We start from the raw sequence: 24,886 nt of genomic DNA, 5'->3' as shown, positions 1-24,886 counted from the left end.
GTAATGACACCAATTACGTAAATATAGAACGAGGAGTTCGTCAAGGGTGCATTCTGTCCCCTCTACTATTTAATGTATCTGCCGAACATACCATCAGAGCTTCTCTTGAAGATCGCCCTGAAGGTGCCAGTGTCAATGGAATCATCATTAACAATGTAAGATATGCTGATGACACCGTAGTATTAGCGGAAACAGAAGACCAACTAAAAATATTGATGAACATACTATCAGAAGAAAGTCACACACTAGGCTTGGATATTAATCTTTCCAAAACCAAAATCATGGTATTCCACAAGAACCCCCATGAACAAATTACATCCAACATACAAATCAATGGTATCACCCTTCAGAGTTCTCAAAGCCTCATATACCTGGGCAGAGAGCTAAACAGTCAGCTAGACCACTCAAAAGAAATTAGAAGACGCATTGCAATAGCAAGGTCTGGCTTCATAAACATGTGAAAATGCTCTGTAACCTCAAGCTATTAGTCACAATAAGATTAAGAACACTAAAGGTAGCCCGGGAGGTAGTGTCAAATTTGACCGGAGCATTTTAGCATGGCTGTTTTCTTTTTATTTAGTTAGGTGTTCCAAAGCTTATTAACAAATGATGTGTCAGCTGGCCCAAAACCGAGGATTTTAGGCAAGAAAAGGTAAAATATGAAACTTGATGGAAAAACGCTACACTTATATGTCAAATATTTATCTCCGTGGCTTACATCTATTAATGGCCTAGCCTAGACTACTTTTTTATTTTTTTATTTTTATTTGAAAAATAATTATTTTTAGGCATAATACATACCAGGTTTTTATTATTTATACGAGACAATATAAAAAAGTCTGTATGTCTTTTATAGAATTGTAACCTAGGCATTTGATCATATTATGATTGACCTTAATAAGCAAATTTGTTGTACATGAACCCCTGAAGGTTCCTGAGTTGGTAGACCAATCTAAGTAAAAAGGGGGTAGCGCCCCCCACCCCGACAATATTTTTTATTTTTTTGGACCAACTGTTTTTTCTTAATTTTGTATGATGTAGAACCGAAAGATACAACCGTAAATTTTCACTTTTCTATCACCAACCCCCATTTTTTAATAGAAATCTAAATATTTCCCTCTCTATAATAAAATAGAATTTCCCTTCTCTATATAAAAATGAATGTTTGTGTTTGTATATCCCTTATAGAATCGTAAACTATGCATTTGATAGAAAAAAAGTACTAACTCAGGAAGCTTCAGGGGTTCATGTACAACAACTTTGCTCATTAAGGTCAATCATAATTATTGATCAAATGCATAGTTTACGATTCTATAAAAGACACATAGGCTTTTTTATATTGTGTCGTATAAATAAAAAAAGCGTTGCATTATCAAAAAATGATTATTTTTCAAATTAAAATTTCCAACGCAAGGAATTGAACCCGAGTCGCCTGGGTGAAAGCCAGTAGTTAGGTATTCTAGGCCATTATACACGTAAGTTACAGAGATAAATATTTGACATATAAGTGTAGCGTTTTTCCATCAAGTTTCATATTTTACCTTTTCTTGCCTAAAATCCCCGGTTTTGGGTCAGCTGACACATCATTTGTTAATAAGCTTTAGAACACTAAAGAACACTAACACTAAATAAATAAAAAGAAAACAACCATGCTAAAATGCTCCGGTCAAATTTGACACTACCTCCCGGGCTAAGTGTTATGGCTTATTTTATATTATAAAAAATCTCTTAATTAATGGAGTAGAGCATCATGTTGCTAATAGTTATCCGTTGGCATCCAATGTAAGCCAAATTATTTTACAAATTTCAATATATAGTTAGAACAGACATCTTAACCAGTGTTTGGCATTGTGGCTATTTAGCAAGGACAGAGAGTTCACCGATGATGGACTGATAGGCCGAGAACGTTATGAACGTAATCCATTTGGATTTTTAAAAATTTTTAGAATTGATCACTAGGGAGTTTTACTTCATGTTAATTTCATTCAAAGTTTTTATGAAATAAGCAAGGTTCAAGAAAAAAAACGTGTAACTAAATATGGATATAATGATATAAATATGAATATAGGCCATTAACATTAAATTACATTTATTTTGAATTATCGTATTATTAACAATAAATAAAAAATTACCAAAGTGTTAAGCTATAATATAATAAAAAAAATCGAAAAATAATTAACATATTAATATATTTTTTAATCATGGCCATTAGCATAAAAACAATTAACAATAATATGTTTTTCCAAATTTTCTTGTAAAATGCTATGTCTTTTATCTGCATATGTTTATACATAGAAAAAGTTCTTTCAACATCTGCAGATGTGATTGGTGCGTATTTAAATTTAGACAAATGTACCGGTACTATTTTACAACAATGTAATAAATTTAGGCTGTCTGCAGACAAATATTAGTTTACTACATGACAGGTAAAACGATGGGTTTTCCCATTTATCTTTTAAGCCTAAGGGATTAAAATTCTTATGGTTTATTGAATTATTACAGTTTTATAGCTCTTTATATTTCATAGAATTTTGCTTAAGACAGGAGGTAACATGAAATTTCACTATAGTTTATCATAAGAAGGAAAATAAACAAAGATAAGCAGCATATCTTTAAAATAAGCATTTTTACTAAAAATTATAATTATCAGCAAAAAAAGCAAAATGTTTATTATCCAGACTTTAAATGAGCCTTAATATCTCATATTTCGCACCTCTGGTAATGTGTCCCAATTATTCCAGCTAACTTGTTTTGATGTTGTTTATCACCTCGCAATCCTTTTGTAGCCTTTTTAACACTTCTGCATTTGTAACTCGTTGGATCGATTGGAAACATAAATATAGACAAATATAACATTCAAAGAGGCGTCAGAGAGGGATGCATTCTATCTTTTTTCTTCTTCAGGTGCCATCTCCGCTACGGAGGTTGACAATCATCACAGCTATTTTAATTTTTGAGGCAGTAGCTCTAAATAGTTGTTTTAAGCTGCATCCAAACCGTTATCGAAGGTTGTTCAGCCATGAAATTCGTCTTCTTCCGATGCTTCTTCTGCCATCTATCTTTCCTTGCGTTATGAGTCGCAGGATGCCATACTTCTCGCCCCGCATCACATGTCCGAGATACTGTAGTTTTCTTTCTTTAATTGTCCAACTCCCTTCTCTTTACCTATTCTTTTCAGTACTTCGTTGTTCGTAACTCTATCTACCCAGGAAACTCTCATAGTTCTTCTATAGGTCCACATTTCAAAGGCGTTAAGTCGTCTCATTGTCTCTACATTTAACGTCCATGGTTCCACTCCATAGTATAGTACATTGTACACATAACATTTTGTTAGACGTACTTTAAGAGCTAAATCTTTGCTACATAGGACCTTTTTCATTTTCATAAAATTAGAACGTGCTTTTTCGATTCTATCTTTGCTGTTACTTAATATCTACTCGGATATAATTTTAAAACAGGCGTTGGAACATAAAGAATTCGCAGTGAACTAATAATCATTCGTAGTGAATCTTTAATAATATAATCAATGGTGAACTGATCAATAACCTTAGATCACTGCCATCTTATGCAGTAGTCTTCAGGGCCTTAAAGAGTTTTTGGATCACGTAAACATGACAGCAAGAGAAATGGGTCTAAAAATAAACGCTTCTAAAACAACATTTATGATATTTAAACGCCAATTTTACGACAATGCATCCCTACAGATCAACACAATATTGAGACAGTTATTCACTTTAAATATATGAGATGCTTTGCCGCAGAAGAATTGGAAGGAACGGCATGGCTCAAGAACTTTCGCGATTCGACAGGAATACGCAATGCCGAACAAATATTCCGATTAGCTAAAAACCGTGAACAACCCTCCAATGTAATTGCCAACGTTAGGGGGACCTAATATGGCACCGAAGGAAGAATAAGAGAAAGCTGAAAAGGTGTATATAAGTTCAATCGCAACTCTGGAAGAATATCAGAATTCATAAACACTGCACAATTCATGTGCACAAAAGATGTACAGAACAGAAGAAGAACAAATTTATAAGTGACTTTGTTTCTCGTAAATATTTTTTATTTTAGCGTATTTTCAAGGAATTTTGTTTATTTATACGTAAATTTTCAAAATATTTTCATACAAAATATGCTTTCTCAAAATAGTTTTTAAAAAATGCGGGAGATAAATAATCTATATTGATTAAGAGTTTGAAATTTGTTATTTAACAGAATTAAACTGTTCATTTCCTTATTGTTGGTATCAGCAAAAATCAACGAAAATATGTTTATTAAGAAATAGTTTTGCTCTAGTCTGCAGTGTTCAATATTTATTTTGTAAGATTTATCAATGAGAATATTTAGTAGGTGTCTATTTACCAGGAATAAATAAAAATGCATAATAATTAAGCAGTTAAACAAATTATATAAATATTTACTAGGAAAAATTTTCCTGTAGCTGGCTGTATAATACCATTAATTACAAGTAAAATTTAACACAAAATTTTTGGCTTGGTAAAAGTTATATTAGTTTAAAAAGCCCCTATAGGGCTACAAACATAGAAACAAAACGTTTTCGCTCTGTACCAAGAGCATCATCAGTGTTACAAGAACATGGTGAGCCAAAAATACAAAGGTCAAAGCCTTTCAAAAACAGAATAAAAGTCTTATATAGATGCCAACATGGCAAAATTCAAAGCATTGAAAAAATTCCTATGGCTACGGCCCTAGGGCAACATATGACTCCCACTATTGAAGTCATTCAACAGGGGAAGCTCTTAGAAATTGGAGACATTTCTTGATAGGTAAACATTTTCGAATTATAACTGATCAAAAGTCTGTGTTTTTTATGTTCAATATGCGCCACACTAGTAAGATAAAAAATGAGAATATTATCAGATGGCGCCTTGAACTATCATGTTATAGTCTCGATATTCAGTACAGACTAGGAGTTGAGAATGTAGTGCCAGATACTTTCTCACGGGTGTACTGTTCAATAAATCCTCGACCAAGTTTATTTGAACTACATCAATCCTTGTGTCATCCAGGAATCACCAGAATGGTCCATTGGATAAAGACACGTAAATTACCATATACTATTAATGAAGTCCGTGAAATGACCAATCGCTGTCCTATCTGTGCAGAAATAAAACCAAAGTTTTTGAAAACTCAAGGGAGATTAATTAAAGCAACTTCGCGTTTTGAAAGATTGTCTCTGGATTTTAAAGGACCGCTTCCATCTAGATCTCATAACGAATATTCTCGATTCCCCTTTGTATATCCATGTGAAGTGTCTTACAAACTTATTCTCTTTATTTGGAATGCCTGTTTACATCCATTCAGATCAAGAGGGGAATTTATGTCTCAAGAAGTAAAAACGTTTCTCCATTTACAAGGAATACCGACAAGCCGAACAACATCGTATAATCCTGAAGTCAATGGCCATGCAGGCAGAAAGATATAATGGAATTATATGGAAAACTATTTCTCTTGCTTTAAAATCTAAAAATGTAAAACATGAACAGTGGGAAGAAGTAGTTGATATAGCTCTTCATTCAATTCGTTTTCTCTTGTGTACAGCTACAAACAGAACCCCCCATGAGCTAATGTTTTATCATTCTACAAAAGCTTTAAATGGAACTGCACTTCCTTCATGGTTGATAACCCCTGGAAAAGTGTTTATGAAAAAGAATGTGAGGCACTCCAAATATGACGCTCTTGTTGAAGAAATGCAACTGATTGAAGCAAATCCGAACTATGCTGTTGTTAGACATGAAGATGGCAAAGAAACAACAGTAGCTTTAAGACAAGCCCAATATTTCTCCTGTTAACGGTCTGGAAGAGGGTGGCATTGAAACTGATTTGAGGGAAGAAAATAAAGACATTTTTATTAGGAGAGGTACAAGGGAAAGAAATGCTCCTGCTTACCTTAAAGACTTTGTAAAAAATAAAGCTGTGGTGAATATAGTAGTCTGTGAACTATGTTTGTTATTTCTCATCTTAGTTACTGGCATCTGCTTATGTCATGTTTTTGTAATTTCAATAATCACCTCATGCTGATTTCTTGTATATTTAAACCTAGTTTATAAAGGTTTTGTAGTTTCATTACAAATGGTAGGTATTATATGCAAACATTTTGGTGAAATACTATTATTGGTTACTTTAGCTTATCACTATTTTTCTTTTTCCTCGGGTTTTCCTTTTTCAGGGATGGTTCTTTTTTACTCTTTTTCGCATTTTTCCATTGACTGCGATCTTTTGCCAGATGGATGGTTCCATGTACGGATTTTCCCACCAGAGTCTTCATTTGGCCTGCCCATCGTGTTTGAGATCTTTTTCTTAGCCATCGGCCTTCTAAGTTACCTTCTACTACTAATAGTTCCATTTTGAAAGCCAACCAATCATAAATGCGGCGGAGAACAAAAATTATTATTTGACACAATCGAAATCTTCTTTTAATTCACTCTAGTGATGAGCAAAACAAGAACAAGACCAAGACCAGGCTAGTCTTTGTCTTGATCTTGTTCTTGCAAGCTTGGTCTTGGTCTTGGTCTTGCAGCTAAAAGGCAGTCTTGGTTTTGGTCTTGGTCTTGCACTAGCAGGTCTTGTTCTTGGTCTTGGTCTTGCTGCAAGAGCCTTGCTGGTCTTGCTTTTTTGGTAGTAATAATTTGAACCAAACAATTTCGAATAAAATGTACATTGAAATAAATAAAGATGTGAAGAATGAAACTATATTTTTAGCTTTAAAATTTTAAAAGAATGTAGAATGTAGTTTCAAATGGATATCAATTTTAACATTATCCATTCACCTAATTATTTCACTAAAAAGTATGTTTCAAATATAAAGGTTTATTTTCAAATTTCAATTTTAATTTGAATTACACAACCTGCTTTCTATACATTCAATAGCATATGATATAAAAGAAAAAAAAGTGAAAAAAAAAAGAATAAAAAAGAAAAAGTTATTAGTTACATTTTATTTTATTTGGAGGAAATACGCGCTTTATTTAATTATACATACTTATATACAAGGCAAAAGCAAAACTGTGTTTTTATGTGGAGAAAAAATTAAAAAAACCTTCAATTTGAACCAGATGTAAAACTCCTATTGAAATGATGTATCGAACGTGAACACTGATTTCTCATTAAAAAAAAATTATTTTCAGTTCATATGAACGTTTAACCTATAAAGTTTGTACACATACTTAGTAAACATTCTGCATATAATACAGGGTGGCTGTATAGTGTGACAAAGCTCGATATCTCGGAAACTGTTCATAATAGAGAATAACTGAAAATAGAAAAATTAAAGAAAATCATTTTCCGAAAAATCCAGTATCACTCAAAAAAATTTCATTATTTTTAGCTTTTAAGTTCCAATTAGAAACAAATATGGCGGAAAATCTATTATACTGGAAACTGTTGAACTGTCATAGGAATAATTTTATTTCTGTTTCCACATATACGGTTTTTTAAATGTCATTTTTGGCTACTACAGAAACGACGTCATCAGTATTCTTTTCATAAATTATACGACAGTCTAATACGGAGCATTTTTTTAAATTCGATTGTGCTCCCTTTTTTTTTACTTTCGATTGCTTTTTTTGTTATTTAAGTGGCCTGCTTACGTTAAATACCCTGTATTTACTGTTGTAAAATTATAACATAACGCTAGAAAAGTTAGAAGGGGAATGTTAAAACCAATTCCCCTTAATCTGTTTTACTACCGATCACAGTATATATCAAAATTGTTGATTTTTAGCTTAAAATATTATGTATTTTAAAAATTCGATATTGTTTAAGGTTTATTACAATGTCAATATATATTATTGAACTATAAAAATAAAGTTAAATAATAAAAAACCAATTTCGCAAAAAAGTGCAAGAGTCTTGCAGGTTGGTCTTGGTCTTGCGTAGTCTTGCAAGGTTCAGTCTTGGTCTTGAATACCTGGTCTTGGTCTTGGTCTTGCTGCAAGACCAAGACCAAGACCGCAAGACCAAGACCAGTCTCGCTCATCACTAGTTCACTCACGGTGATAGCCTGTTTGCTCAAGTCAAAGGATTGCTTGGATTTATTAACGCCACTGTTGTGAGATGTTAATCGACCTTTAAGTGAATGGTCAGCACAGCCAATGTAACAAGAACTACAATGGCGCAAGGTAAGAAATAAAACACACTTATTTTTCCTGTGTAGGTAGAGTGATTTTAATTTTTTAAAATAGGTTTCCGACAGTTTTAGCGTTCTTCATTGAAATGTTAACAGCGATATTATTAAACAATTTAGTGACATCTCAGTAAATTTGAGAAAATGAAGCAAGACAAAAATGCCGATGGGCTTACAGAGACTCATGATCAGTAAATGCTGAATAGTACCTACTATTACAAAAAATATGTCTAAGCGGGTAAAAGCTAGGTAAATCGATCGTAGAATTTCCATCTTCTCCTCCTCTATCTTTTCTCTTTTGTATGGATGTAGTCTTCTTCTTTAAGTGCCATCTCCGTGATGGAGGTCGGCAATCATTATAGCTATTCGGACTTTGGAGACGGCTGCTCTGAAAAGTTCGTTCGATGTACATCCGTACCATTCTCTCAGGTTGCGCAGCCTCGATATTCTGCGTCTCTCTATGCTCCTTTTTCCTTGAATCTTTCCCTGCATAATGAGGATGGATATAGTAGCGTCATGTAATTCATTTCACTATTTCTGTCTAGTGATTTCTCTCCTGTGCGTGTCGTTTTGCTTCGGAGAAGAGGAACCAATCATGTTCTTTATTTCGCCCGACCATCATACTGGAGATCTTCCTCTCGATCTTTTGTCCGCCACGTTGCCTTTAATTATCATTCGTTCTATGTCTTCTCTTCTTCTAGTAGTATAACGTATTAAGTATCTTTTAGTATAAAGTATATTTTGGTTGATATTGCGGCGAGTCGAGTTTTTCCTTTTAGTACTGAATTATGTGTAAGGTTTGTGGTACATGGTATGAGCAACATTCAACACCAGTAATGCATGTTCTCTTCCACCTGCTGCAGTGGTAAAGGAAAACTAGTCCTTCAAGACCTGTGTCGCTGACATAAGCGCGAGTTAGTCTATGAGACTATCCTTTAATGACGTACATCTCACTGGGCCTAAGGTCCATCCTAATGTTCGAGTATTGCCCAAGGACTTTTCTTTACACGACGTGGCGTGCACTATTATCATCCTCAAGTTCATCGGTACATTTTAGGTCCCAAGATCTTAATAAACTAAATGCTTAACAAACTCAGAGCTCAACCTTAGATGACTATGTCAAATAGTATAATCTTTAATTTTTTTTTAATAGAAATTGAAGTAGAATTGAGGTTTAATCTTAGAAAAATAAAATATTTTCTAAAACTAGGTCACAATTATTAATGCGATTAAAAATAATAACATAATAATTCAAATTGATAAGAGGATTGCACAACTTTTTAAGTACATGTATAGATTTACCGTGTCTAAATATAGAAACTAGACATCAAGTATTTATTGTTTTTAATAAATAGTCAATACATTCAAAATATATTTGATCAAACGGTAATATCAAATTATATAACAATTTCTAAATAAAACGCAAATGCGAAATATTCCAATCGTATATTAAAAAGTAATTTTTATACAGGGTGTTTCATTAATAATTGTCCATATAGTAACTGGAGAAACCTTAGCACAAAATACGAAGATTTAACCTAAAACACTTAAATAAAATGTGGTCCCTTATTGAGTTACGGGGTGTTTTATCTAAAAATTTAAAAACTATTTTTGCCCAGCATTTTAAAATTATTCGACGTATCCTTTTTATACTTGGCAGAAAGTACATCCTACTAAATTATGATAAACAAACGTTTCTAGCTACTACCAGAGGCGTACGACAGGGATAGTGAATGGTTGACCCTTCTCAAATTCTACGCCACTGGAGGAATTACTATTTTAGTGCCTTTTTTAGATTCTCCAATACTTTCTATGTAAATAATATACTTTTCATTGGTAACGATAAAGTTATTAGTTTTCGAGATATTTGAAGTTAAATATGAAACGGCATAGTTATTTTGATTAATTTATGATATGATTCATATATGATTAAACAAACAAATACACAGTTTGTTTAGTACACTCGGTATACAATGAAAATTTACCCGTTTAGCAGTAATATTATTACATCGATATTGCTAAAGAATAAGGCTATAACATATTAAAAAAATCACTTAAATCGGTCAACAGGTTTAGGCAATTCGAGACATCAAAAATGACCAAATTTTTAAGTGGACCGATTTCTATGCACTTCAGTTTATATTATTTAAACGTGTTTTGGGCTTATTGTGGTTAATTTGAAATAAAAATATACCCAGATAACGAAATTAATATGTCCAGAGGTAGTTACGCATGCGAAATATGAAGAAAAATAGCTCTTGCCTGGGCAAACGATGGGCATATTCAATAAATCAGTAGCCGTATCAAGATTACTCTGAAAGACAAGTCCTCACTTAGTATAGAACTGAAATTGTAACCAAAGCAGCAATATTAAAATGAGTTTACAAAGTCGCGTAAATACCTCGAAAGGTTCTGAAAGGAGTATAACAAGAAAACCAAAGAAGACTTGGCAAATCTAACCTAAACTAAAACACTAAACGATACCTGTATATGAAGAAAGTTATTATTATGGTACCCAAATGTAGAAACAGTAAAAACATACACCTACCTTGGTACGAACGTCAATGAAAATTGGGACCATTCCAAAGAAATTAAAAATGTAGGATAGAGAAAGCAAGATCTGCATTTCAAAAAATGCCTAAGCTATTCAAATGTCATGATTTATTAATACCCATAAAAGTCAGGTTACTACCATGCTATATCTTTCCTATACTATTGTACGGAGTTGAGTCGTGGACTCTCACAGACGCCACCAGCAACAAAATTGAGGCTTTTGAAATGTGGCTTTATTGTCGAATCCTGAAGGTATCTTATACCAACCACGTTACTAATCTTGTCTGCTGTCAGCTGTCAGCTGTCAGTCTTGCTGAGAATGCAAAAAGGAAAAGAGCTGTTAACCACAATAAAAGCAGCCAAAATCGAATACCTTGGTCACATCATGAGGAACTGTAAAAGATATGCACTGCTGCAACTAATCTTACAAGGAAAAGTGGAAGGAAAACGAGGAACATGAAGGCGAAGGATTTTCTAGCTGAAGAATCTACGTACGTGGTTCAACACAACAACCACAAATCTTTTTAGAGCAGCAGTGAGCAAAGTACAGATTGCCATGATGGTGGCCAACATCCGAAACGGATAGGCACTACAAGAAGAAGAAATATAGAAAAATGATAATCATATAAGATGGCAGAGATCGAATGTACTGAGATCGAATTATGAAAGACTATTAAATACAACCTTCTGGAAAAGGCCCGATTGCAGAAGGGCAAAGTACAGATTACCATGATGGTCGCCAACATCCGAAACGGATAGGCACTACAAGAAGAAGAAATATAGAAAAATGATAATCATATAAGATGGCAGAGATCGAATGTATTGAGATCGAATTACGAAAGACTATTAAATACAACCTTCTGGGAAAGGCCCGATGGCAGAAGGTCTGTTGGTCGTCCAAGAAAGAAATGGAGAGTGATCTACGTGTAATAAAACTAAATAATAAACACTAAATTAAAAGTTTGATATAAAAGTAGATAAAAATAAAATAATTGTAATCCCAAGCGATGATGTTTGGTATAAATTGCCAAAACAAAATCATGTATTTTTTTATCAAAATATTGTGTTGTAATCTCAAAATATAAAATATTAAATGTATATTTTTAATAGAAAAATTGAGAGCAGACAGAGTAAATAATTTAGGAAATATTTTACAAAATATTGAAGTCATTGTCATCATCAAACCAAGTTTTTTAATGCATATTATTAACATTACCAAACAAAAACAAGTAAACAAACAAACATGGTCTTAAAATAAATAAAAATATCAACATTTTAATATTTTTCACATAAAGTAAACATTGATAAAAATTGTCACATCGCCAAAGGCGCTTAAATCATCTACAATAAAGTTAAAACCCCAAAAGAAAACCTCAGAAAGTAGGTATATACAGGGTGTCCAGAAACTCTACCGACAAACGAAGACAGGAGATTCCTCAGATAATTTCACCTAGTCCGAAAATGCTTCCTAAGGGAGCTAGAGCTCTTTAATGATGGCGCCATGTAATTAGTTTTTCTTAAATACCTCCAGAATGCTTCTATTTAGAAAAACGAAAATTTGTGTACATATTTACTTTACAGAAATGAATCGATTCCATCCATTGCGAATTTCTAGTACCGGTCATAGGCGTCCGTTTTGGGTAGGGCAACGGTTATTTTATCGCATAACTTTTTTGTCTTCAACTTTTAAGCATTTTTGATACTGGATTATTAAATTGTGAGGTATTCTAGTACTAAAAGGTACTCTTACTTTAAGTCGGTAGGACACACAGTTTTCTAGAAAAATCGATTTGAAAGTTTTTGGTTTTGGGAATTTGAAAAAAAAAATTGAAAAAAATTAAAAAAAACAATGTATTTTACCAACTTAAAGCAAGAGTATCTTTTAGTACTCGAATATCTCATAATTGAATAATCTAGTGTCAAAAATACTTAAAAGTTAAAGACAATAAAGTTATGCTATAAAATAACTGTTGACCTACCCAAAACGGACGCCTATGACCGTTTCTAGAAATTCGCCATTAATAAAACCGATTAAACTCTGGAATATAAATTAATGTACCAGTTTTCATCTTTCTAAATAGTTTTTTTAATCTTTTTTTTTGAAATTCAAAAAACGAAAAATTTTCAAATCGATTTTTCTAGAAAACGGTGTATTCTATCGACTTAAAGTAAGAGTACCTTTTAGTACTACAATACCTTACAATTTAATAATTCAGTTATTATAGTTCAGTATTAATGTTATTTAAAAAGTAACGAGACAAATTAACAGATAATTTCGGCTGCCTATAAACAAAATACCGAAATATTTAAAGTAACGAATAATGGTATAGGAGGGTATTGGACTATTGGACTAGGGAAAGTAACAATATCCTACTTAGGTTATTGGATACTTTGGATAGTAACGAGTATAAAGAATAATTGTATTATGTATTTTGTATTAATTCTTGGTCAAAAAAATTAATATAAAGATAAAGTAACAGTAACGTCAAAGCAATTGCGTACTGTTCTGTAATTTAATTTGCATTGTATTTTATTTTTTATTTAAATACATGGCAAATTGTATAATGTAATTTATTTTGCATTGTATTTTATTTTTTATTTAAATCCATGGCAAATTGTATAACTCTTTTATTCCATTTCATATAAGGTGGGGGTCGATCAATCCCGTTCTAGACAGATAATGGTCTTTGAAATACAGTCAACTTTATGTCATTAATTTGTTTTTTTTTTGTATTTTAACCATGTTTTAGCACATGTAAGCTTATTAAATGCAAACGTTTATTAAGAAACAGAGTGACTCCCGTGGACCATGGATAGCTCAGTTAGTTACAGCATAGGCACGGATCGCTTAGATCGTGGGTTCACACCTTACCCAATGTCGGACATTTATTAATTTTATTGGCCATTACTATGGCTATGTTAATTCAAGATTACAATGTACAATAAAAAAATAAAAAGGAAAAGATTCCTCTCATTGGCTGTATACCATAATAAAAAACTTACTAAGGAAGTAAAACTTCAGTTGTAGGTAAACGGTATATAAATTTTTATTAAATTTTAATTTAATAAAATTTAATGTACCATTTACCTACAAGTGAAGTTTTACTTCCTTAGTAAGATTAAAATGTACCTACTCTGTTACAGTGCACAGATTCTAAAGGTGCCGGTGGGGGATGGCGTCTATGCGTAGTGTTATAGCGTTGGTTATAGTCAGTGTAAAGAGAGGACGTGTTCGAAATAATAAAATCATGAAATAATATAACATTTGTTATTTCATGATTTCGAATACTTTCTCTCTCTTACACCGACTATAATACTACGAATAGACGCCATTAGTCCTGTCGCCAGGGGGGCGGTACAACGGCCTCCTTAATTCAGATGGACTTACCCAAGTTTTTTTATGTATTTTGACCCGTAGAACACGAATTTTTTGGGTAACAGTTGATCCGGATGTTGATAAGGTTGTTATAAACAAAGAATTTGAGGGATTACATAACAGCGATTTTTCGCAAAACAAAACATTTTTTTGTATTATTTGGGTGATTCTCAGCAAAAAATTGTCTTACAAGTTTTTTCGTAGGATGCATAGTTTTCGAGATAAACGCGGTTGAACTTTCAAAAAATAGAAAAAGTGCACTTTTTGAACCCGAATAATTTCTGATTAAAAAATAAAATAGCAATTCTGCTGACTGCATTTGAAAGCTCAAGTCAAATTCTATCGGTTTTGATTATTTGCATTGCTAAAAATTAAGTTTTTATTTGTTAAACAAAGCTATAAACACATAGTGTTTCCAGTGCCCAATGCATGCGTTTTAATGTACGTAATCTACGTAGAAATTGTCTGTATGCGCGCCTACTCGTTAGATTTCAAATAAGAAATGTATTGAAAACATCATTCAATCACTATATGTTTATAGCTTTGTTTAGCAATAAAAAAATTAAATGTCAGCAATGAAAGTAATCAAAACCGATAGAATTTGACTTGATCTTTCAAATGCGGTAAGCACAATTGCTATTTTATTTTGCAATCAAAAGTTATTCGGGTTCAAAAATTGCCATTTTTCGATTTTTTGAAAGTTCAACCGCGTTTATGTCGAAAACTATTCATCCTAGGAAAAAACTTGTAAAAACATTTTTTGCTTAGAATGGCCCAAAAAATACAAAAAAATGTTTTCTTTTGCGAAAAATCGCTGTTATGTGATTCCTCAAGTTCTTTGTATATAACAATCTTATCGACATCCGGATCGACTGTTACCCAAAAAATTCGTGTTCTACGGGTCAAAATACATAAAAAAAAACTTGGGTAAGTCCATCTGAATTAAGGAGGCCGTTGTACCCCCACTGGCGACAGGACTACATCCCCCACCGTTTATAATATGTGAAATGTACGTTTTTCTAAGATCTAAAGTAACGCTTAATAAATAAATAGCAATAGGCTAATGGGTAACTGCGAGACTTGCAAGACTCTTGCTGCAAGACCAAGACCAAGACTGAGAGTGCAAGACCAAGACCAAGCCCAAGACCAGGTGTATTGGCGCAAGACCAAGACCAAGACTGTGTAAGTCTCGTCTTGGTCTTGCATTTGGGCAACACTAATGAGAGCCCATATAAAAAAATTTAGGGGGCAGACGTGAAGATGTTGCACATTACATTTTATATACTTTGGATGACAATATATAATTTAAAGCACCCGAAAGCCCAGGGGCCGGCACCCCCTCCCCCGCCCATGCCTTGGTACCAACATATGTAAACAGCCAATGGAGCCACTCTACTGAACTAAAACAGTGCATAGGAAAAGCAAGATCAGCATTCGTACCGATAAAGTCTCTTTTCAGAAGTCACGATTTACAACTTGGCATCAAAATCTCTATCATCAGATACTATGTATTTTCTACGTTATTATACGGAGTAGAGACCTGGACAGTTTCTGAAGCTTCTTTGAGAAAACTCGAAACCTTCGAGATGTGGTGTTACAGAGGCATTTTAAGAAAACCATGGGTTCATCGTATGACTAATGTTGAGGTTCTACGTAGAATGGACAAGAAATGCGAGATTGTTAACACAATCAAAAAGAGAAAACTAGAATATCTTGGCTATGTTATGAGTAATGCAGACAGACATGATTTGTTGCAACTGGTTATTCAAGGAAGGCATATGGAAAGAGAGAACAAGGGAGAAGAATATCTTGGTTTCAAAACTTGAGAAAGTTGTTCAATACATTTACAACCGGACTATTCCAAATAGCAGCAGGCAAAGTTAGAATAACCATGCTGATCGCCAACATTCGGAACCGGTAGGTACCCTAAGAAGAAGTTAGCTTCAATACTATGTGATAAGATCCCAAATATATATTTTCTTCGTTGTGTATTACTCTTTCCACTGCCGACGTTGGGTATAAAATACCGATTCCCAGTGCCGGTTTAACACAGTCTGCCGCCCGGTGCTGATACGGATGCCGCGCCCAGGCTCAAAAATATTTCTTAACTTTATTTCAATTAATAATTAAAACCGGTATAATTTGACTTAAACTTTCAATTGCTGCCAGCAGAATTGCTATTTTATTTTTTAATCAAACGTTATTCGCGTTCAAAAATTGCAATTTCTCGATTTTTTGAAAGTTCCACCGCGTTTATCTCGAAAACTATGCATCCTACGAAAAAACTTGTAAGAACATTTTTTGCTTAGAATTACCCAAGAAATACAAAAAATGTTTTATTTTGCGAAAAATCGATTTTGTGTAATTCCTCAAGTTCTTTGTTTATAACAATCTTATCGACATCCGGATCAACTGTTACCCAAAAAATTCGTGTTCTACGGGTCAAAATACATAAAAAAACTTGGGTAAGTCCATCTAAATAAAGGAGCCCGTAGCACCCCCTCCTGGACACAGCACTAATTTGTTTATAAGCCAAAAAATTGTTTATAACTTTAAAACATTGCTGAGGCTGCTTAAATAATCCGATTTCAATTCTGTAAAGTGCATTAGATAGGTGGAGTACTTCTTGATATGTAAAAAAATTGACAAATCTTTGTATTTTCTAGTTTTTGTTGTGCAATATTTTAAAAAATTTTAATTTTTTAAAAAAAGTTTAGATTGCAAAATTATTATGCAAAATCTAGTAAGTTAATTTTAATGAAATTTGGTGTACGGTCTTGACACATTAAAAAATTTTCTAAGCGAATTAGGAAGGTTCCAAGTGTAACCTAAGTGATGGAAAATAATTGAATAACGACAGGTTTGTTTTGCCCCCTTATTTTATATTTATTGCTATTTTGAAGCAAGGGTGATAAATTAAGACATTTTTAACAAATCGCATCTGATAGAAAATTGAATTATCTTTTTTTTATTCCTATAGGACTTTGTTCTAAAATAAATAGTTTTTAAGTTTTAAGCAAAAAAAGTATAAAAAAACGAAAAAGTTTTGAAATTTTTAAATATTTTATTTTTTTATTAATGTTCCGGGCATACTTGAGAAGGAGCATAAATTAATTATTATTAACGAAGTTATCACCTAACTTTATCCGCAAAAATCTGAATGCCACCTCTCACATCCACCTAAAAACAGATTCTTACTGGTCTAATTATATTCTTAAACGCTGTAAAATGATATAGGTCTGGATCCCGTGTATGAAAAGAAAGTTGATTAATAGCAAGCTGAAAATTTGTTAATAGCTTAAGGGTGTCTAGTCCGATAAACTTTGATATATGGGAATACTGAAACAGGGGCAGTTTTAATTGTGGAACAGGTTAAAAATTTGGAACGGTCACACCACGAAAACGGTACATTTATTTTGTCCGACAGAATAGACTTGAAACTCTCCTACCAGAGATTAAACTCTCATGCAAAAACCAGACTGTTATTTATCACCTGTCATAATTCCTGTCATTTGACATATTCTACATGTTCCACTCATTAAAACGACCATTTGGATATAAATAGCAGTCTGATTTTTGCATGAGAGTTTAATCTCTGTTCGGAGAGTTTAAGTCTGTTCTGTCGGACAAAATAAATGTGCCGTTTTCGTGGTCTGACCGTTCCAAATTTTTAACTTGTTCCACAATTAAAACTGCCCCTGTTCCAGTGTTCCCATATATCAAAGTTTATCCGACTAGACACCCTTAAGCTATTAACAAATTTTCAGCTTGCTATTAATCAACTTTTTTTTCATACGCGGGATCCAGACCTAATATAATTTTACGGCGCGCGGCATGTTTGTACGTTATCTGACATTTAGATAACATAAACTGAACACAGTGCATAAACCATATAGGTACGTCGACGTTAATAATAATTATTTATTTATAAATTATTGTTAAGCTTTCAAGTTAATGATAAACCAGAAAAATTTTTATTATTATATCATGTGGATTTGTATGCAAATTTTATTTTACCATAATCATATAATTTCGGAACAGCACGCGCTTCGCGCGTACCGCCCTAGAACCTTCAACCGCCCGGTGCTACAGCACCCAAAAGACCCCTGGTTAAACCGGCGCTGCCGATTCCTATTTTATAAGCAACTCCTCTAATATTCTCTACACATATCAGGCTAAACACATACGTAAATTTTACAAGAATAAAAAACCGCTAAACGCCGTAAAAATGAGTGCCGCATACAATATTCCAGCTACAAAAGATCTGACATGAATATTACGTGGCGCGAAAATGTATTTTCATTTTGATGGAAAAGAAAATTCGAGTTTTATTTTAGAAGATGTTTCCATAATATTTGCTCAATTTGAAGTTAAACGAGCCAGAAAAGAGTAACTTTGATACAGTTTGAATTTTGAAACTCTTTTGTGGCGCGTTTACTTCAAATTTAGCAAATATTATGGAAAAATCTTTTAAAATAAAACTAGAATTTTGTTTTGCATCAAAATGAAAATACATTTTCGCCCCACGTAATATTCATATCAGATCTTTTGTAGCTGGAATATTGTATGCGCCACTCATTTTTACGGCGTTTAGCGGTTTTTTATTCTTGTATCATGAGTTTTTCAAAGTTATTTATAAATTAAATGTATGCAGTTGAATGCAATGTTTCTCGATTACACGTTAAGCTTTATAAATGGTCGCTTTTGTCGCATTACCTTCCAAATGATCTAGTGTCCATCGAATGTACACTAGATTTTTTTTATTCGAAATAGATTTAAAAAAAATTTTGGGATGGCCGGTAAATAAACTGGGATTGCCCGTTGCCAGATCAAATTTAGCGTCGTAATCACTACAACGGCTTTAAACGGCTTAACCGATTTTGATCACTAAACATGAGTTTGAAACGTATTGACAAGTAGTGTCTGATGCATCTAAGGTAAAGTATGATAACTGAAGCTATTACAGGAATTATTGAGCTTGAAAAACCGTTTTTCCCATAGATAATAGATTTGATCATATTTATGAAGCCTATAACTTGAAAATTCGAATTTTCCCGGATATAAGGTATACACTGTTAGATTCGGCAAGAGTCCTTCTACAAATTCTCAGTTATTGGCGCATTTCGTATGTTGAAATTTTGAGTAATTGTCGAAAAACCAAAAATTTCAAAGTTTAGTTTTTCAGTTTTTCGGCTATACTGAGCCGTGTGTATGTCTGATCCCGACATCTTACACACAATTTGAAAGCTTAACTCAACTCTATTGATTTGGTGTATTTGCGGTTCTTCTGTTTCTTCTTGAACCGAAGATATATACCCCCAAAAATATGCCGTTTTGTACCTACCAAGTCCTATAGCTGGCTTATTGGTGGTCAAAAGTCACAAACTACACCGGTTCTGAATCGGTCCAGACCCCTCTTCAAACAGAGAAAAAAAATTCAGATCGGTTTAACATTTCCACACACATACATACATAGATACATATTATTATCCAGAAACATTTTCCCCATTTTTAAATAGAAATTGAGTTATATTTCTGAGCTCGGTAACTTTTGAATGGTATAACCGATTTTCAAATTAGACATGCGTTGGAAAGGTAATGATCAGTACTATTAGAAGCCGCAAAGGTTGGACTTAAGTTTTCGAAGTTTTTGGGAGTTTTGGGTACGAGAACGAAAAACAGACCCCAAATAGGAAGGGCCGTAAAATCCACACTCTTAGACCAAAATGAATGGTTGACATATGAATGGGTGAGTCTTTTGCTGAACTTTAAGATGGGAGTTGGCCCAATTTTCAATTCGGTCAGATTTAGAAAATCGAAAATTTCGTGTATATATAGTGTCGCGTGTAGGGGGGTGTGGGTGTGCGCCACTGGCGAGTACTGCCTTTCTCTGGTAATTTCCATGAGGTTCTTTTTTCCATGAACCTCTTCTCATCTAAGTTATTCTAACTTGATTTTCATCACTGTAAACGTAATTTCTTGTCACCTGATTCTTCGCAACACATGGAGAAATCTTTTGAGAAATATTGAAACTGTATCTGAATCCACTGTTACTTGCCCATAGAGTATTAAAATAAAATTTGCTGATTCTAAAGATTTAATTTAACGATTTAAAAGAGGAGATTCATTATTCTCTAGAAATGGAACTCTAAATATAAAATGAAGGATATACAGAAAACTATTAATAACTATTTTTGTTACGAATATTCCAAATATCAAGTATGGCTGACTCATTGAGCCCTATGCTTTTTAATTTAATCATGAAAGAAGTAAAAGTACTCTGTTACGCAGACAACGCAATATTGATAGCCCAAGATGCAGAGATAGCCAAGAGATTTAGCATAAGAGCAAAAGAATTTAATATGACAATTTCATCAAAGAAAACTAAAACAATGGTAATCAGCAAAGAACCAATTAAATGTAAAATATAAATTGAGGGATCAGTATTGAAGTAATGGAAATGAAATACCTTGGAATTATATTGTCCAACTATGAAGACCTGGACAAAGAAGAAGAAGTGAGAGGTCAAGTACAAAAAGCGAACAGACTGGCAGGTGTCTTAATAACAATATATGGCGAAACGGACATATTAACAATTAACATCGAGATGAAGTCAACAATTTATAAAGCCAGTCTAAGACCTCCTCCTCCTCCTCAGTCGTTTCCTCATTGCTGAGTGTCGTGATTCCCTATAATACGAGCAAATATCTCTTTCCATCGCCTTCTGTCCTGAGCTTTTCTCATGGATTCAGAGAATGTTTTTTCACTGGCTTTCTGTACTTGATCCGTCCATCGAGTAGGTGAGCAACCTCTACTTCTGCGCCCTTCAACGTTTCCCGAAATTATAAGTCTCTCAAGATTATCATCACTTCTTCTTGAAATATGGCCGAAAGATTTTAAGACGGTGGAGAGGCAAATAGAGGAAAGTCGAGTCTGAATATTAAGCTCTTGGAGGATTGAGTGATTTGTTCTGTGTTCGTAAGATCCGAAGCATTCTTCTCCAGCACCACATTTCAAAGGCGTCAATCCTTTTTCTGTCGTCCGAGTTCATTGTCCATGTTTCGGATCCGTAATTAAATATGGGAAAAATTAAGGCACGTACTAATCTTATTTTGGTGTTCTTCGGAAAGGAGCGATCTTTCCAGATTTTCAATAATCGACTCATAGCGTTTTTGGCCATGCCTATTCTCCTACGTATTTCTGTTTCACAAGATCCTGTATTACTGATGTAGGATCCTAGATAATTGAACTCGTTAAACACTTCAAACTGGTCTAAGGCTCCTGTTGTCTAAAGTCTGTTGTCTAAGACCAATAATGACATAATGTCATATTATGCATCAGACACAGGATACGACACAGCCACAACACCAAGACTACTAGAAATGGCAGAGATGAGAATACTGAGAAGAATTACAGGAAATACGTTGAGAGATCGAAAGAAGAGTGAAGATAGTATAAGAAAATATAACAACGTATACTGAATAAACGAATCGACACTAAAGAAAAAAAAAATCGAATAACCACAAAAGCAGAATTGGGGAGACCCGTGTGGTCAAAATAGCAAGAGATAAATCACCAATCGGTAGAAGAAGTATCGGGCGACCGCGCAAAAGATGGAGTGATAACCTTCCATACAAGTATCAATCTTCCAATAACCAGATAGAATTGATTATAAAGAGGAAGAAGAAGAAGTATGGCTGAAGAAGTAGAGGTAAAAATAAACGAGTTTTGCAAATCACACATATAATAAGACAAAGAAATTAAAATATTACTAAATTTTGCTGAAATAAAGACTTTAAAGATCAAGTTTTTGAAAGAGATAAAAATAGAGAGTGAGGTATTTATCTTTGTAATAAGAAGGGACTTATCCATTAGGCAATATAGGCATTTGCCTTGGGCGGCAAATTGTGAGAGGGCGGCAAAAATACTGTACAAAAAAATATTTGTATATAAAAATTAAAATCAAATAACAAGTATATATGTTCATTGTTCATCCATCAATGAAATAGAAGTGGGCATTCATTTCTAAATAGAATAAAACAAACTGCATCCATAACAAAAATAAAACAAACATAGCATTCTGTTATCTTAACACTATTCATTCAAAAAGGACGGAAGTCATAAATTTAGTGATTATTAGACCACCGGCAGCTGGGCAAAGGCGGTGGGACATTGAACACTTCAATATTGCACATTTTGCAGAAACTTTGACTTGTCTTGATTTTTGAAAACTTTGATTTGTCTTGAAAAATTGATTTTTTTAGAACTTTGAAAAACTTTCAAAATGACGATTTTTGAAAGTCAAAAGTTAATTTGTTGCTTCGTAAACTGCAAAATAACTGAAAATCGTTATTTATTAATAACTTTTACTAAAACTAACTTAGAACTGTAGTGTTTCACTCAAAGTTGGGTATTGGGGTACATAAAAAACCCTTAAAATTTGAGACCGATCCATTAATTAGTTTAAAAGTTATTCTATTTGTTATTGGTGTCGTAAGTGAAGAGGGAGTTACTGCTTTGATTGCACTAAATTGTTAATAATTAAAAAACGGACGCGAACTCAAGTTGTGAGCTACCTGGCGGGAGCCGTCAAATGCATGAGTCAAAATCTAAAAAAGTAACTTAAAAATACTATCATTTTCATTATCTTGGGATCTACTCAATGGATTTTAATCTTTCTGCTTTTAATTTGTATGTACTTTTGTGTACATTACAAATATGCAATTTATCTAGACATTTATTAATTAATAAACAGTCTAATTTTTTTAACAATTTTTGAAAAAATAATTTTTTCTCAAAAATCCATTTTTTTAATCATACTATCATTATTATTAGAAAAAGTTAAGGTATACTTTTATAAATAAATTATGTTCAATAAATAATTATTTAAGAAAAATAATTTATTTTTTAAAATATACTTTAACTTTTTCTGTGATCGTTAATGATATGATTAAAAAACAACGGCCTACTTTATTCAGATAGACTTACCCAAGTTTTTTTATGTATTTTGTCCCGTAGAACACGAATTTTTTGGTTAACAGTTGATCCGGATCTCGATAAGATTGTAGAACTTGAAGAATTACATAACAGCGATTCTTAGCAAAGCAAACCTTTTTTCTATTTTTTTGGGTCATTCTAAGCAAAAAATGTTACAAGTTTTTTCGTGGGATGCATAGTTTTCGAGATAAACTCAGTTGAACTTTTAAAATATCGAAAAATTGCAATTTTTTAACCCGAATAACTTTTGATTAAAAAATAAAATAGCAATGCTGCTTACCGCATTTGAAAGTTCATGTCAAATTATACCGGTTTTGATTATTTGCATTGCTAAAAATTAATTTTTTTATTGTTAAACAAAGCTATAAGCACATAGTGCTTGAGTAATGTTTTCAATGCATCTCTAATTTAAAATCGAACGAGTCGGCGCGCCTACAAACAGACAATTTCTACGTATCATGCATTAAAACGCATGCATTGGGCACAGGTCAAAATGCTCAAACATACTTATAATAGTAATGTGTAACATTACGCCTGATGTAAAATAAAGAATATTTTTAACAAATTTTCAAACATTATGTGAAGAACCTAATATTCTTATTTAAATAAAAAATTCTGCTTGCATTTTTTTTCGCAAAAAATGGTACATGTTTAAAGGGCGGCTACTAGAGAATTGTCTAGGACGTCATTTGACCTAAACGTGGCCCTGGATGAAAACAACGTATAGGTAAATACGGCGGCGAAAGAAAAATCATTAAATATGTAGATAAACAATTGGCAACTTATTTCGTAAGAAAGTCTGCCATATTAGCTAATTAATGAATCCAATATAAAGAAAAAGCAAAGCAAAACATATGAAAGGTGTATGAGAGCTCAATGCTAGAGATACAACCGGCTTCAAATTATACTGTTAATGTTAATATTCCCTTCCAATTAAGGCCTTTAAATTAATATAAGTGTTTAAGGTAACAAGTAAACTGTGGTTACTATTAAGAAATATTCAAATATTTAGCACATTATTTTTTCTTCGACACACAATTCGAAACAAAAGTACTTACCACACATTATATTTGTAAATCCGAAAGTCCCAAAAAATTCACAGTCCTTATCACACTAAGAAAGAGTTAAAAACTAATTAGTAAATTTAGTTTAAGTACCTGGTCACCACCTCTTCACCATCAAATTTTAATAAAAAAATAGAAACTGATTTCACGCACATACGACAGTTGTATTTTGTAACGGACATCACAGAGTGCACAGCCAAAGAAGATGTGAAGCAGAGCGCTGGTGTGCGCTAGTTAAGAATCGTTAAGCACCGATTCAAACCGTGCACTGACATTAAGTTGATCAGCCTCTGGATAGATAAGACGGTGTAAGTCCGATTACCACCGGTTGGTATGATAGAGGTCATCTTAACATATCGTGAAAACCCTACAAGAGGTTTACTATATTATCGATGTCTTTTCTTGGTCTGTTACTAAATTAGAACTTTGTGTTAATCCTCAGCTATTTATAGACCACTCTGTACATATAATCGTTATTTGTTTATTACATGACAAAATAACTTTTATATACAATGTCAGCGTTCTTATAAAAGAGCCGACAGCATTATAAACTTCAGCTTTAAAACCTGGAGTTTAACACTTCTTCTTCTTCTTCCTCTTTATAAGCAATTCTGCTTGTTTATTCGCGGATTGATACCTCTATGGAAGGTTGTCACTCCATCTTTTGCGCGGTCGGCCGATACGGTTTCACCCCTATTCAGCGGTCCCCATAAGCGCGGTCCCCGATTGAGCGGTCTCAATACAGCG

At 33.2% G+C, this 24,886-nt stretch overlaps 1 protein-coding gene across 1 annotated transcript in view; it reads right to left on the bottom strand.

Annotated features, from left to right (window-relative positions):
• Nucleotides 1-24,429, bottom strand: part of LOC114349182 (LIRP) — a 52,482-nt gene extending 28,053 nt beyond the window's left edge. Inside the window, exon 1 of the mRNA XM_028299570.2 lies at nucleotides 24,134-24,429. The gene's annotated coding sequence lies outside the window, so the exon portion shown is untranslated. The remainder of the gene's footprint in view (nucleotides 1-24,133) is intronic.
• Nucleotides 24,430-24,886: the final 457 nt, after the last annotated feature.

This window comes from Diabrotica virgifera, chromosome 3 (assembly GCF_917563875.1).
Source record: "Diabrotica virgifera virgifera chromosome 3, PGI_DIABVI_V3a".
Classification (NCBI taxonomy): domain Eukaryota; kingdom Metazoa; phylum Arthropoda; class Insecta; order Coleoptera; family Chrysomelidae; genus Diabrotica; species Diabrotica virgifera.
This window is presented reverse-complemented; position numbering and strand designations above follow the sequence as displayed.